The following is a 17,110-nucleotide window of genomic DNA, read 5'->3' as shown; positions in this document are numbered from 1 at the left end:
TAGCTATGAACAGAGCATGTTCCTCGAGTCGTATTATGACAGCTCGATATCTCGGTGGTACAAAAGTATAAAAATAATATTCGCCCGAACAGGGACTCGAACCCTGGACCCTCAGATTAAAAGTCTGATGCTCTACCGACTGAGCTATCCGGGCCTCTGGAAGAACCCTAGCTATAAACAGAACATGTTCCTCGAGTCGTATTATGACGGCTCGATATCTCGGTGGTACAAAAGTATAAAATAATATTCGCCCGAACAGGGACTCGAACCCTGGACCCTCAGATTAAAAGTCTGATGCTCTACCGACTGATTTTTTTTTTTTTTTTTTTTTAAACTGTTTATTAAAACCCAATATACAATTATAAATACATTATAGTGTTCACAATAAACGGTGAATTTATATAATGGTATCTTAGGCAAAGGTACCGATACGCAACGGTACTACGTAGCCATGCTGTAATATGTGTCGACGCTTTACATTTTTCGTGTTGAATATATCTTTTGGTTTAAGCCGCTGGAGGAGCGGAGCTTCTATGTGATTTTGTTTTTACTTGTTTTTATTGTCCTGGAAACTGGGTCGCAAAAACAGGACGCTTCGGTGCTCTACCGACTGAGCTATCCAGGCGTTGAAAGCAACGCTTCCTACAGTATTTTAAATACACACATAACTCCTTTCAAACCAACCCCTATAATAATCTTATTTTAATAATTATAAAATTCTCATTAACTTTCTTTTCCACTAAAAATATTTTTCGTAATATGAAATCATATAGGCACCCATTAGTCATCTTTCCAGGTAGAATAAAATGTTACAATTTTAATAGCTGAATCAACGTCGACTGACTTAATGTTTATAGCGTCATGATTTATCGCGATGCATTGATCGGTGCTGGAATATAAATCGAAAGGTTCAGATATCAGAGAAAAACGTCACTTCGCAGAGGATAATTATAAACCAAGCAAGATAATATTATTTTACCCCTTCGACTCGAACAAACGCTCGTTTGCTGACGAGTTAAAAAGGAAAGGAAATAAAAATAACAAACATTTTTTCCACGCGTGTAATTGCTCACGATGGACTATTAGTCCACTTTACGATGTAGTTAGCAGTTAGAGAGACGATGAAACTAATTGCGGCGCAATCGTGGCAAAATATTAACGCACATCTTGCAGAACTTTATCTTTCTCTACGCGCGCCGATAAGGAAAAAGCGAGTCGAGGATCGTGACAGATGCGTCCGTATACCTGTTTTCTTAGCAAACAAAAGATTCTTTATAAGGATTGAGCGATTCATGTCGAGATAATTAACCGCCTACGGAGTACCATCACTCTTATATTGTCGTTTCTTCCTTGAAAAATAAAAAGGAAAAATCAACCAGTTAACAATTTTACACACAGAAAATTTGTCGTGATCGGAGTTATACATGTTTGTCGATTTAATAATTGTACAATGCCTCTCTTCTTTACTTTACATTTTATATCAACAAAAATAGTACGAAATTTAGTTCTTTGCATTATCAATGCCGCTATAACAATGCCAATGAAGTGTAAAGGGTTAACCAAACGAATATTAACCAACCACCTAGTAACGACATAATAATATCGTTTACCTGTGGCAGCCGATCAAAGAGGCGAAATTAATTTGATCGAACAGATAGTATCGAGAAAATTGCTAACGCCAGTCCCACGGAGTGGAAAATCCGTCGACCAAAAAATCTTGGTCCACGATAAACGCAGCGAATAATCGATTTCTTCCTCTTCGTTTCTTCTTGTAAATTACACCGTTGGAAGTTTCGTTCGTCGAAACAATAATTCTTAACATTTTTTGTTAACCATAAAGTAGTAATAAGATTAAACTATTGGTACTTGCTGTATTCAATCTTGGGATATCAGGACGAAATTGAAGCTCGTTTGTTGTATCAGTGAACAACGGATTATCCATTACCAACTGTCTGTGGCTTAACTTTGGTTCCGAGACATTTTTCCACGAACTGCTTCGTAAGTTTTCCGCCACATTTCTCCCCACTATGTTAACGCCGGATTCTCCTAATCGTCGCTCGTTTCGACAAGGAAAGTTTGCAGAACGTCACGTCGTAATCACTGTAATTGATGTATGATTCCTAACAAATTACTTATTTCAGCCTCGACTTCACCGATTATCGTTGCCCTTGTTTTTAGTATTTTTGTTTTCGCGCACATACACTTGGAAAGACATTACGATACCACAATCTGTATCCTGATAACAAAGATACGAACACTGGCATGATATTATATTCCTTTTACGAAAACATCAGGAAAAATATGTTTCTATTATTGCGATAGGAAAAAGATCGTTTCGTAGAGAGGGAGAGGAAATTGGATCTGGTAAAAGAGCTAAGAACGAGTGGAAGAATCCCCATCGTCAAACATGTATAACGCATCTATACACACCACTATGATACCACCATCCATCAAGTCGTCTAACAAGCAACAAAACCTCTAGGTTCTAGATTGTAATCCAGAACTTTCATTCCTGTTACTTTGTAGCAACCAGACAGTAAACTCGAAGTATTCAAGGAAACTGGCCAGCGGTGCATAAAAAACACGACAGAGTGTGACCGGTGTAGCGACCGGTTCGTCGTTGCAATGTTGTTTCGTGTAATTGACTTTGTTCGCAGCAGTGAACCGATTACATACTTCGAAACCCATGCTTTTTTTCTTCCATCTCGTTGTTTCTACAAGCTTTAACAACTGCCATCACGACGGACCTTTTTAGACTTTACAAAAACGAATTTCCTCACCAACCGTTGGCCAGAGCTTTGCAACGAGGGCCAAACTAATCATCCAGGAAACGCGTCACGGTTCAGGTGGTTGTATCGATTCCAGCGAATTTTTAAAGATTCGCACGGATGATTTCAACGAAATTGATGGAGAATTGAATCGTCAAAACGTTAAAGCACGCTTCATAGGTACAGTGGTTCGTGAAAATATCTCAAGCCTCACCGTAGCAAATTTTTATTTCCTATTCGATATTTATAAAACATTTTGATATTTAATTAACATCGTAATCAGACACGACTGTTGTGATTACATTGGTAAAATTTGAAGCTTGCTTGAAAACTGGAAGCTTCTAAAAAATAGTTTCCTCGTTTTTCCCGAAGAACTCGTTTAAGTTGTGTGTGTCATTTCTGGAATACATGTGTGATACGGTTGTGCGACGATTCAGGGTCGTCGTCCAGCGGAGACGAAGAGGTTTCTCGAAGAGTACGGCCTCTTGGCTTGAAGCCATTAACTTCCCGATGTGTCAAGTTCTCAATATTAGAAGTTACGCGCGGACCCACGGACCACCTTTGTTTCGTGACGATTGACGACTTCGCTTGAAATTTGCTTTCCTACGCGCCTCGAGAAAGCGCGCGTGCAATCACAGTTACACTCGCATCTAAAATAGAATCGTCATTTCTTAAGCCTGCTTTTCTCAAGCTTCCGTCTTAATCTCGATCTCTGACTTTGTTTTGGCAAACCGACAGATAAACGACGTTATAACAGAGGGTTGAGACAATCTTTAGCGTAAAATTGAAATAAGGCATGACATCAAGCACATGAACAACGATTTTCAAATATACGATTATAGTATGAAGTCCGTTCTAACCGCATATTTATTCGAAACAAACTGCAATGACTTTAAAATCAAATGGCTTTAAAATTTAAGTAAGATTTTACGATTTTACTAAGCGCTTATTTCTTGACCTATTTTTTTTTTTTTTTTTTTAACAATGATGTATTCTTTTTATCGTCGACGTAATAAAAGATTGTAATATTAAAAAAATCACATGAAAATTCCATAAACGAAGAATTACATCTATCACAAGTTCGTGATAATTAATTCCAAAAAAAATATTGTTTCCCTAACTGCGTCATTCGTCGAAAAGAGATATGTAGTATCTAAATGAACGTAAAATCGTTAATCTCTTTCCGAGAACTTGAAATGACAAAATTTCGATTACACGTGTAATTTCCGTTTAACGTAGTTACGAACGACCTCGTCACTGTTGCAATCGAATAAAGCAACAATGTTCCAATAATCTGGCCGCGACGCCTACGATGATGTGACACGTACTATATATTATACATATATCGTCAGGATTATGTCGTTGTTACGTACGATATTACGTTAGCAGTGCATTTCATCAAGGAACGTTGGAAGCTCGTTCTCGCGTTGGCTCATCGTCGCTTTAAACAACGATTTCCCGGCCATAACAACAGAGGAGGCCCATAGCGCAGGATACACCGCGATTCGTTAATTTATTACTGTTTATGCGACACACAGGACATCAAGTTTATCAATCGTGGCCGTGGGAAGGATGACTAGATCACTGAACCATCGAATCAATCGTCGAAATCGACAGTTTTCCGCTGTCGTCATGTATACGTGTGTCTGAACACGTCCGCAACAATCATTCACAATAGCGACATTAACAATTGATCGACGAGCATCGACGACCTCTCACACACGAGTACAAATGAATATACAGGGTGGCTGGTAACTGGTGGTACAAGCGGAAAGGGGATGATTCTACGCGAAAAAAGAAGTCGAAAATATAGAATAAAAATTTTTTTTTTATATTTTTTTTTAATTTTTCCATCGAGACAACGATCTACAGTGAGATCCGTTATAACGAGACGTGATAAAGTGCACGCGTACCGAGCGAAAATTCAAAGTCGATTTTCTCGAAGACAAAGCCCCGAACGAAAAATTTGTATTCTATATTTTCGACTTCTTTTTTCGCGTAGAATCACCCCCTTTCCGCTTGTACCACCAGTTACCAACCACTCTGTATACATACTATCGATCAAGAGGTTTGAACTACTATGAATTTCATGAAATTGAAAAATTTCATCTGTTAACTGGAGAAAATGAGTTAAATCGTCGCTCGAATTTTTAATCATTGGCAGATAATACTATTAATTTAGAAATTCCCTTTTTCTTATCTGGCAGCTCATCATATCGCGAAATGGATATCTGTCGCTCATCGACCACCGGTAAAATTCGCGTGACGTGGCGAGATCTTATCGATCGTGAATCGTATCGAAGATCTATTAGAAGCTCGTAAATACGAGCTACGTCCGCGTGTACGTCGAAAAGCTCGGTGATTAACCTAGAAAACCCGATGATCGAGCATCGACCTGCGAATATACTCGCGGCAAAAGACGGGGAAAGAGCGAGACACAGAGAGGAAGAAGAAGGGGAAGCAGCCTGTTTCTAAGAATCCCAACGTGCTAGCAAGCATCCCTTGGAAGCTTGCCAGTATCAACCTATCGCAAATATAGGTAGTTAATGCCGGCTTCACACCGAATCTCTTCGATTTTGCGTGAGAAAATTCATTTTACCGAGATGTCCCTAAATCTTTTGATTCGTCCATTTTGAAATTCTTTCTTACGTATTCTGCCGTGCATCTTTTGTCTCGATATCTTCGACAGATAATTTTATGCATTTTAGCCGTAGCTAGTTCCAACATTAACAACGAGAAGCAACCTTTAAATGACATTAAATAAGGAATAACGAGTCTTTCAATTGATCGTGATAAGAGCAATATTACCGACTCTCTAATATCTCTATTTTGTAGAGATTATTCGTTTAATTATTTGTCGGGCGATAAGAGAATAGATATAATTAGTCATAATTACATATCCATGTGCGTAGAATGTATTGAATCTCGCGCCAACGACTTTTCTAATTACCATCGATATCTCTACCTTTATTAATCCCTTAATTCCTTAAACCTCCGTAAACACATCAAATATTAATTATCAAGGCTATAAAATTCGATGAGTAATTCCAAGTTGCAGATAAATTCGCCAACAATTTCCGATTGAACGTGCTTCCAATTGCCAAGGTAGCCCGGCTAGCTCAGTCGGTAGAGCATGAGACTCTTAATCTCAGGGTCGTGGGTTCGAGCCCCACGTTGGGCGATAACCAGTCTTTTTTTTCTTTTTCTAAGAAACACACAAAACCAACGACATGTATACTCGAGATTTAACTCCACAGGTCTATCTCGAAAGAATTAAGCATCCGATAAGGGTCGTGGGATTTTTGCACGCGCACGAAACCGAAATCGTGTCGGAAATTTTTCCCGTTTCAAGGTACAAGTCGCTCGAAGAATGTAAATAATCGAAATCTTCGCGTAATCTTATCAAAATCAACAGACTAATGGATTCGCAAAGCTACGAAAGAGAGAGAGAGAGAGGGAAAGAGAGAGAGAGGGAGGGAAAGACGTAGAAGGGAGGAGAGGAGAAAGGGATAAAGAGGAGAGAAAAAGAGAGAGAGAGAGAGAGAAAGAGGGAGAAGCACATCAGATACATCACGTCGTGACAAATCCGATTTCGTTCGAAGACACGATGACGTGACGTAACGTCACCTTCGTGTAGACGAAACCACAAACAAGTTCGTAGAACGACGACGATGCGCGTCAAATTCGTTGCTTCCTTTAAATGGCTCCCTTGGTCCGGTTCCTGCGTATTATCCGGCAAACCCTCCTATTAGAAGTCTCCGGTGTGAATTCAAGTTTTCAAAGGCCTGCTGCCCGTGGTAGGGATTAGAGGCAAGTGAAATTCGTCGGACAGGTGCGCTCGTTGGTGGAAAAATCGTTGCGAGGGCAAAAAGAGAAGGAGAGAATAACGCGGAGAGGAGGAGGCGAGATCGAAACGTGCAGAATAGACAGGCCGAGGTGCCAGGTGTTTCTGAAAGTTATTTTCGAGTGCAGTTTCGATGAGAGTGCAGAGGGGGATAGGGCTGGTCCGCGGAGTCGTGTATTTTTAGGTGGTGCACGGCATGCGGCACACCACCGCAACGTTTCGACACGACCCGAAATAAAGTGTTTATCGAACGACACGGTAGATCGCAGCCGGCACCACAGCCTTTCGTCCCTGGCCAGCGAAAGTAGATCGGTTTACGGGACACGTACGGGAGACAATGCGTAATTAATAGCCCGTGGTTCCTTCCGTTTCCGATCGCCACTCTCTGTCTCTGTAATAACGTCGATCTAGCTGGAAACGCGTGACTCTAATTGCCGATTCCGACTGTATTGGTTGGAAAATGCGAGGGATGTGCTATGGAATATAATTGATTAGTCGAATAGTTGATTATTACATTTGGAAGAAGGAAAATAAAATGAATAGGATGATGATGGATGGATTTAAATCGATCGATTTAAGAGATAAAATTCTTCGATTGCTAAAGAAATATTCATGAACAATTAATCGAGATTGGAAATAAAAATGTGGAGTACTCCAATTGCATGCTACCTATACCGATACGTTCGATTTTTATAGTTTGGGAAACAGAACGGCCATTTATTAACCAAATGATCGATACAAACTCCGAATATGTATCCTATATACAATGTACATTTCTAATCGTTGTTTACCCAAGTCTGTTACTGATTACAATACGTAATCATCACCTTAATAGCCACCTTGATAACGCTGTTTTCTTGTCGTGCACCGATTATGAGAGTACAAAGTAACAGTCTAAGATTAACTCGAACACCGTCGCGATTAAGTAGTCTAGCTAATAATGCTCGTGACTTATACATAGCTCGAGCAGTTATAACTTTCATACTATACACGTAAGAAGAAAACACGCGGATATTTCGGTTTATAGATCGATTAGTAGAACAAGACGAAATTGTGTATGAAGCGGAACAGCTATGTTTACGATACGAAACGGTTGAAATCGAAAAGCGTAAGAGAACGAAACAGAGAAGACGATCTGCCAGAGAAGAAAAATTTCACGCGTGTGTCTCGTTCGATCCCTCCAAGAGACACAGGAGATAAAATATCAAGAGTATGTTGGAGTAAAAAATGATTTTGCTTCGATAAAGAGTGTTGGCGTACTTTATACTGGATTTATCGCGGATTGGCAGATTTCATAGGCGAGAGGAACCTGGCGGGTGAGTGCCAATGGGGGCCACCACGGAATGGACACGTGATAATGCCAACAGGGAGTGTAGGTAAACGCACGTGCGACACGCAAAGACGAGCGACGAGAACGCGGCATCCAAAGTAGTGAGACGCGTTATAAACGCGTCCGAGTACAGCTATTTTGCGACTGGCCTAATTCTGACGTGGGAGACTGTTTGCCGACGGATTTTCGTCGAATTAAATTCGGATAAATGTCTATCTACCTACGTAATATATACAGTCGTAGAAGAATTCTACGTTACATTTACAATTTCAGTTCCGTCACTTTTGTATTTATCTACAAATACAATAACTTACTAGCTAATAATTGAAAAGCTATTACGAGATAGATTGCAGACTACAGAGTTTTATCACGTAAACAGCTTTTACGATCTTACGTCGAAGAAGAGAAAGCTCTAGTTCATTTGATTACATTTTTTTTAATTTTGTGCAGAACTTGACTCGTTGTATTATCAAACTTTTCCTTATTACGTACGACAATTTCTTACCGCAGCTAACTCGTATAATTACTAACTTACAACATTCCCCAAAAATATTTATTCAATAGAAGCAGGTCCATTAAGTAGTTTGTAAACAACAACCAGTCCAAGCTAATGGTAGTAACACAAACAATCTTAAATTTCAATGTTTGAACAAAATAAATAACGTAGTAAAAGCATCCACCTGAACAACCAAGAACTAGCTGCCAACAAGCTTGAAAACAGTCGAGTAACTCAAGGGACGGTAATAAATTCGCAAGATGTCTACTTTTGAGGACAGCTCGCGAATTCACCCGCAAGATTTAACCGCGGGGCTGAATGATTCGTGGAATCTTCGGTATTTGTTTTAAATAGAACGCAGCCTGAAAATAGTCGATATGTTATTCGAATAAGTCTGTATAGCGCCCGGTCACTAACGTAACGAGGGCTTTCCGTTCCGTGATCCTGTTGGATGGACTCCATTGTCGCGTATATTCGGCCCTTGCCGTCTGAGAAATTGTGCTGCTGAAATATTGCACGGCACGTTTCCAAAACTCGAATGCGCGCGTATTCGCGTGTACTCTCAAAAAGCATCGCGTCACACGCATACGCGACTACCGACAACAAGCAAAACACGCTGCGTAATAATAGAACCGAGGAAGATTGATTGATTTTCGACTCGTTTAGGGACCTATCGGTGCCATAAATCGATATAAAGTAACTCACGAAAGTATTTCAACCATTACCAAGACTTTTTCTGAACCTATATATTATATTATATGTAATATATTATATGTAATTTATTATATGTAATTTATTATATGTAATATAATATACCTATATATTATATTACACGAGCTTCTCAGAAGTCAAACATAGGTACACGAATAACGTTCAATTCTCAAAGAGCAAATTACTTGCTTCAAAAATTATTTCGTTCATTGCATAATAGCAGATTTAAAAAAATATCGTTTGCGAAATCAGCACTTTTTTTTGCTTTTCAATTTATGAAATTGCTCGATCGTCTTCTGAATGGCTCGTGTATTCACAAAAACTTCCTACGACGACCAAAAGATACTCTTGCATAGGTTCGACATTGCTGCACATTCGAAAAGGCACTGCACGTGGTCGAAAATTCGATTAGTCATAATGCAGCAGCGTATGAATCATAGTTGCAGTTGTTTCACGCTCTTCTAATCGCGGCTATAAAACGAAACATGTCGAAAAAAAAAAAAAAATGAAAAATAAAAGATTCACAGAGGAAAGAAGGAGGAGCGGTACTCGGTTGGTTACCAGCGACCGAGTGACTCATCGGCAACAACTCTTCTTCGCGCAATGTTATTTCAGCGTCGACCGAGCGAAATGATAGGAGTGAAAGTGCTATTAACGCGATGCGTATCGCTCGATGCAATTGTTAATTAACCACGCCAGCGTCGACCGGCCGCGCTTCGTGTGCGGCTGCAAAAAAATCCATCTGAGTCACTTTTAATTGGGAAAAGCCGGTCGACGAATCGATCTCTCCACGGTCCTTCGTTGCCGTTCTTCACGCGAATTTTTCTGCTACGTTGAAGAAATTTTACGCGAATCTCACGAACGATCGAAACACTCAGAAATTCGATCGTTAAGTCGATATGACAGTGATAAAAGTTTTTCAAAAGTTGAAATACTTCCGTGTAAGCTACTGTATGATTCTTTACTGATTCTTAATCTTAGGACTATCGTTAAAAATATGCGGACACAAAATTACACAAGTACACATACAACTGTTGCAATATGCGATGTTCTACTTATTTTGAGCAATTTAATTGATCAAGAATCGTCGCGTCGTTTAAATGCTCTTTTAGAAACAAGTTGTTAATGTGCGATACATCATGACTTGTGTTTACTTCGATTTTGTTGGCAATCTAAAGCGAACTGTTGGCTAAGGTAGTTCGAGTACTCAGAAATTAGCACTATTTTAACCGTAATTGTTCGATTTCGCCGATGCAACTCGATGTGTACGTTGTTGTTTTCGTATAGCGTGTGTTTGACGTCAAGAGACTGTTTGAAAATACGATCCATTTAAGCGCTTCAAAATACATTCCACTTGACTCGAGATTTCAAACATAATATCTATACTTTCGAACGCCTCGTAAAGTTTAGAAGATTTATAGGTTATTATTCTGGTACAATAGCCAATATGTGCTGTAATATTTCCTTTTTCGTTTCATAATTGCAGCCAGTCTTTTTTAGCATCTACTCATGTAAACAACGTAAAAAATTACCATAACATGTTTCGTTCGTAATTACAAATCACGTAATAAGGTCTCAAGTTTCTTTTACCATTTTATTAAATCAGAATCTTGACTGTGTATCTCTGAATAAAACGCGTTAAAAGCTTCTTCGCGTTATTTCGCTATTCTATACATTTTCATTATTTTCTCGACGGTGCGAATAATTTCTGTGTATGTAAATGTATGTGATTGTATATCTCTACGACTTATATCGTACCCATGTGGATGCAACGTTTTTTTAACTCGACATGGAATTTGGAACGCAATAAGAATGCCTACGTAAATCAATAAGACGATATATCGATAAGAAAATGTAATAAAAATTAGAAAACACGTAACTTTCGAATTACAGCATTATAGAAGCGTCATAGAACGAAATATCCGGAGACAGATGAAAAATGTGCAGAGAATCAGGCGAGATCCTAAACCCGGGCAGTGGGTAATTATAATTTGCCGTCATCCTGACGAATCTAATGATTCTCGAAATTGTTTCGCAACACGTGGGCATAAACAAGCCAAAGATATCGTCCGATGTTAGCTCATACGCGAAGGTAAAGATAGAACCTCCTCGTTTCGCGTTTGCATCGTTCGCGACTGTGTAATAAGTGGCAAAGGTGTCTTATTTTGGAACACCGGGTGGATGCCGCGAAGAGAAACCAACCAAAGCCATTCGATGCAGCCGATCATCGACTGTTTCTCGTAAAATCTCGACATCATCGACATCGCCGATAAACCGTCGCGTCGTGTCGATCGAAACGGGCCATCGCGGATCTCTCCTGTTTATTGGAACAATTCCAAAGACATTTCCGTTTTGGCCGAGTGCAGTAAATCTTCATGCTGTAATATTCGTATAACTTTGCGACTCGTGCAACTTCGTTTACAGCTGTGTTCCATCTGGATCTGTTCTCCGCGAAATATTTGGAATTTTTAATGCGAAACACCACTTTTCGTAATCGTTACGTTACTGTTTGCATTGTAATAACATTGATACTGCTAACATTTCGAATTGATCATATTTTATAAGAACTTATAGACTGATAATCGTTGATGGACATTTAAGGCACGTACAATTTCTAGCCACTAATATATACAAAACAGTGTTCATTGTTCCAATAAAGAATCGTACGTGTTAACAATAGAAAGGAAGTCTTAGCTTTTATAATAGAAGCGAAGTAAAGTATAGAAGGAGCATAGTGCGAGTAATTAAGAGTGGTACTGTATAATAATAGACAAAGGCTTATTTTTTCCTCGCATTATGTATCCTTTCGTGTATTTTCCATGTGGCTTTCTATGATGCAAATTTCACGCCTTGGTCGTCGATAACTCGAACGTTAATTTATTCGTTTGTTACGTTTATTTATTTCTTTTTTTTTTTTCGTTTTCTTTTTCGAAGCGAAGGGAAATTATTATTGGAGCAGAAAGGCGTGCGCGTATAGAGAATAATATTTGACAGAGGAGTGTTCTGCAATCGCTGTACAAACTTTACGACACGACAAACAGGAGACGAGTACACCATGTTTTGTTTCCAAGTGCTAAGACAAATACACTCGTTCCTTCTTATTTAATTTTTGATACGAAGAAAGAAAGAAGGAATAGCCGAACCAACCAACTTGTAGACGACGACGATGACAAAGAGACGCCAACGTTGACTGAAATTCAAATTTTCATCACAGATTTTTCATGCAACGTTCTGCGTTTTATATGCCACGATTTGGAAACAATAACGATTCGAATGTTGAACCTGACAAATTTGCATGCTAGAAATCGGACAGTTTTAATACGGTGTCTATATAAAGCGAACAATCCTTCATTGTATCGATCGGCTCGTTTAAAATGACACATCGTTTATCCGGCGAGAAACGCGCTATCTATCCCTTTGATCTGATGCCAGTGACGTTCAACAGATGTACGTGTTCCGTTACTAAATCATCGTTAAGGGGATACAAATTGCGCGCAATTTTCCAAACCAGCTCGTATATTAATCAGTGTAGAAATGAAAAGTGAAATAAAGGGAGGAACGCACAGGGGAGGAATAAAACCGAGCGATCGACGCGTTGATAAACGGAGTAATTGTTAACGTTCGCGTAAAAGCCGATTCGCGTTCGATATCGTCGTTACGTATCGAAAGCCGGTAACCGTCGCGTGAAGAACGAAAAATTAAAGAGGAGAATAAAAGCAAATTACTCTATAATTATCCGTAATCTGATGTCGTTGATTCTCGTTACAATCTGAACGGAATAGAAGGGATTGTCGCAATAAAGGGGCAGCTCCAATTTTCAGTAAATTGAGTAAAGCGACAAAAATCAACTAAAAATCGATCAAAATCAAATCGTTGCTTTAAAGTCATAGTCAATTGATATTTGTAATAATAAGAAATTTTTCTACTTTTCGATACCTATATCCTTATTTTCACTGCCAATAAATCAAATTCAGATAGTGCTGTAAATATTTCAACTATCGACAAACACGCCGAATATTGCTCGATCGAATAGAGAGTAACACGAAGGGGTGCCGAAGCTTATCGACACGCTACTGAGAAAAGGCAGTGTACTCGCGGATATTATGCAATCGAGAGAATCTCTGGCGTCTCGCTTGATGCAACAAGTGTCTTGCGGAGCGGCAAACGCGTCGTTCCTTCCGCGAAAGACTTCACCGGTTTCGAAGACCGCTCCTTGTTTTTCTAGAACGTATCTTATCGATGACAGATTGTAAACCGCCGTGGAACACTTTGCACGTGTTTTCTAGTCCACTCTAGTCGATACCAGACTACCTATATCATATATTACAACGTATATCGGAACACATTTTAGTATTAAATTCTTAAATCCTTTCCAAGGAATCCTTAATTTCCTAGCTATTCCAAATATTCTGCTATCGTTATCTAAATATTATCGTCGTTCCAAAGGTATCAGCGTCTCTTTTTCTCGACCTTACGGACGAAAATCAAGGAGACCGCGCCTAGATCTAGCAAACAGTATCGTCACGCTGTGTCGTCAAGAAGAACGGCGTCTTTGAGAAGATTCGACTCGTTCGATCGACAGGATCCGGCGAGTATATGCCCTTCGCGCGAACGTAAGGTAAATACAGCGGTAAAGCGAAATGAAACGCACCGTGCGATGGAATTTAGCCTCCCGCGATAGAGAAACGCTGCTAGAGATGTTATTACATAAAAGATAACGGGTGCGGGCAACCTACTTTGCTCGTGCAAGATTATCTTTTTACGTAACCCGTGGCCAAGCCGAAGATATTTAAAGGACTTTGTACTATTGCCACTGGTTACGGTCGTGTTTTACGAGGCGAGAGGGATGATTTGAGCGAACGAGAACCGCCAACCCGAGGATGTTTAAATTTCATGCAAAACGTTTCCTGGTACGTTTGGCCGATCGTTCACCGTTCCAAGAATTTCCTCGTTAACCGGCGGTACACACCTGACTTCCTTGGTTCGAAAATCGGGAAAAAACATCCTCCAGCGAGATAACGACGATAACCGTGTGATTTATAGTAATTCGTGAAGTAATTACGACTTGGCTAAGCTGCCGCGAATGTGATGAGAAACAGCGATTCGTTCTTTGACTTTGACATTCCGTACTAATTATTTATCGATGTAAGTATATGTCGGGTTAACATTAGGATTTAAGGCGCGTAACGATTGTTTTACAAAACAGAGAATATATTTACACGAATAAACAAGGTTTTACAAATATTATGAATAATGAATTTTTATAAATGATATGATTGATTAACAAATGATAAATTAAATTATTAATTAGATTAAAGAATAATAAGTTTTATCGAACAATAAAAGAAACGAATAATATATCTTACGATTTACTAATTTAACGAATAATGAAAATTAACGATTGATAAATTTACAAATATTGAATTTAATTTACGCTATAAACAATGATCCGGGGTTCAAACGAATCCACGGTCAACGGGAAAACTTTAAACAATTTTATAACACAAAAAATACGTTTGCCGAATCACTCGGAAAAATTACTCGATGTATCACTTTCCAAGGCGATCACACGAATGCCTCTCTGATTAAAATCTTTTTCGTAATCCGACTGCATTTGTTTGTTATATTCTCGCTGGAAACATCGAGAAGGTTCCAATCGTTGTTGCTAGGCAATATCTGTCAGAAGTTTGTTATATACTCCTTGGAAACATCGAGAAAGATCCAAACGCCGTTGCTAGGCAGTTTCTGTCTGGAGATTGATTCCTCATACAACGTGTGTCCCATTATATCGACATCTCTAAAGTACAATTCTATGTGATTTCTAGGGAGAACAATACAACCGATCCACACCTTCGTCAGGCAAAACGTTTATCCCGTGACCGTGGCTACGTTCAGCGACCAGTTGTCACCTCGAACCCACTTTCGCTTTTCACAAATGTCAAACAATTACAGATGACAATTACTTAATTACAGTTATGATAAGATCTGGGCTAAAGCATTAAAAGGTTTCCTCAAAATTGCATAGGGAAGGCTCCGGTTTTCATTTCATCTCCGACATATATATATATATATATATGATACTTATCACCATTGTGTAATAAGGATTTATTTTTTACTCGTGAAGATTTCCATTTCTGAGTCTATTGGGAAGAAGTAATTGCTAGAAACAGATTGGCAGATAACGATGTAATAACATAATAATAAAAGTTATCGAAGTAGTAAGTGTATGAAGTAATAATTAAAAATATAGATATATAAATACGTAGATTTTAAATCACAGAATGTCGAGGATCGATTTTAGACATCCAAACAAGTTATATCGGTCGAGTTAGAAGCGATGGAATTTTATGCTAGAACCTACACCACCCACTGTACCGGGTTGAAAGAAACCACAAATCGTTCGGTCCGATAACTGTTGTATTAAACCTGCGAGCAAACAAACAGATAAACGAATCGTCGACTCGTTGACCCAGTTACTATACTTTGCGGTAGACACTCGTGTGCGCAGTTCGACTAACCCGCGAGAAAACCAGTCGCATTTCTATCTGAACGACTCGACATTCCGATCCCTTGTCAGATTAGGGATAATCGAACGAATGACAGTCGATCGCGGATCTCGGTTATCTTCAACGAACAATTCGCCGATCGAAAATCAACGACGAAGAAGCACGTCGAGCAATTTCAATTTTACAGCGGAACGACGAATTGATCAAACCACACGCAGACATTCGACTTACGTAACTGGAATAATGTACAGAATGGATTGGACCAATTAAATGTAGCTATTTGTAACATCGCGACTTTTATTATGCCACGCGTTATCGTTAAGCGTATCACGTAAAAGATGCGTTAGAAAGTTGCGGTGCCGAGTCGAGACGTAAACACGCATGTACTTGACAACATACCGATTAATTTCTAATGTAATTTTTAATGATCGTTCCGAGTTCGTGTCAATGTAGAATTTGTAGGTGCGAATGTTTCTTCGATGTTGCGATAATACTTGAAAGATAGGCCATTATTCAGATAGTAGGTAGATTTATGGTCTTTGCAAAGTTTCCTTCCTCGATTCTATTATTTTCACGCTTTCTGTACTTACATATTGTATCTAGCGAGTAAATTCCAGGATGTCAAGAAGGATTGCGTCCTTTAATTGTTAAAAATAGTCACGAGATTGCGTTTTAAAGGACAAACACCGCACTACATAAATCATAAACGACAGAGATATACAGTAGAAATAAAACTATCGTCGTCCTTTTATTGCTTTTCATTATAGAAGAATTACCTACAAATACCTACAGATAAGCACACAGATCACATAGAAAAATCGGACCAATCTTCATGGAAGAATCTTTTTTACGATTTTCTAAACTCTCCGATTTCTATCAAGGAAACGATTACTCGAATAAACTGCTAGCTCTATTCGAATGAAAATGGAAGCGATGGAAACGGGCGAACCTATTAATAAAAATCACTCGTTCCCGTCTCCTTGAGGTCTACGTGTATGCATTTCCTACGTGTGTTCAGCATGCGAACGATAAGCCGATCGTTAGTTTGCACGTGTTCCCCGGTGCACACGCGTAAGTACTTTTGATACGTGACATCACTCAGCGGCGGATTGCTCCGTCAATCGTAGCTTCCACGCTCGCCAGAACAGCGTCGGGGCTCTTCAAGGCCTGCTATAAAATTCATCAGACAACCATAAAGCCCTGTAAAGTCAGCGTGTGGACGAGCGCGTGTATCGCGACGGAGGAAGCAAGTTTCGAGGCGATCGCCGTGCCGAGTACAAATCCATCGTGAAACGGTAAACAACGGCCATCCACGCGCATTCTGATCGTCGTAGGCGTAACATTACGCGAACAAGCTGACGATCACGACAGGGAGTGGTAAAAGGTCGAAGGAGGCGATTTGTGCGCATTAAAATTTCATTACTTGTGCTGTATCGAATATTTTCTTCGTCTCTA

General features: G+C 39.3%; 1 protein-coding gene and 2 non-coding genes across 4 annotated transcripts in view; 1 reads left to right on the top strand and 2 right to left on the bottom strand.

Annotated features, from left to right (window-relative positions):
- The window catches only part of LOC117204266 (sestrin-1), a 152,956-nt gene that overhangs the window by 64,382 nt on the left and 71,464 nt on the right, over nt 1–17,110 (bottom strand). The gene's annotated exons all lie outside the window — the stretch shown is intronic.
- Trnak-uuu lies at nt 82–154 on the bottom strand. The gene has a single exon. It is a non-coding gene; the product is annotated as a tRNA-Lys (tRNA).
- On the top strand, nt 5,877–5,949 carry Trnak-cuu. Its single transcript has one exon. It is a non-coding gene; the product is annotated as a tRNA-Lys (tRNA).

Source organism: Bombus bifarius, unplaced genomic scaffold (assembly GCF_011952205.1).
Source record: "Bombus bifarius isolate JDL3187 unplaced genomic scaffold, Bbif_JDL3187 scf7180000007977, whole genome shotgun sequence".
Taxonomy (NCBI): Eukaryota; Metazoa; Arthropoda; class Insecta; order Hymenoptera; family Apidae; genus Bombus; species Bombus bifarius.
This window is presented reverse-complemented; position numbering and strand designations above follow the sequence as displayed.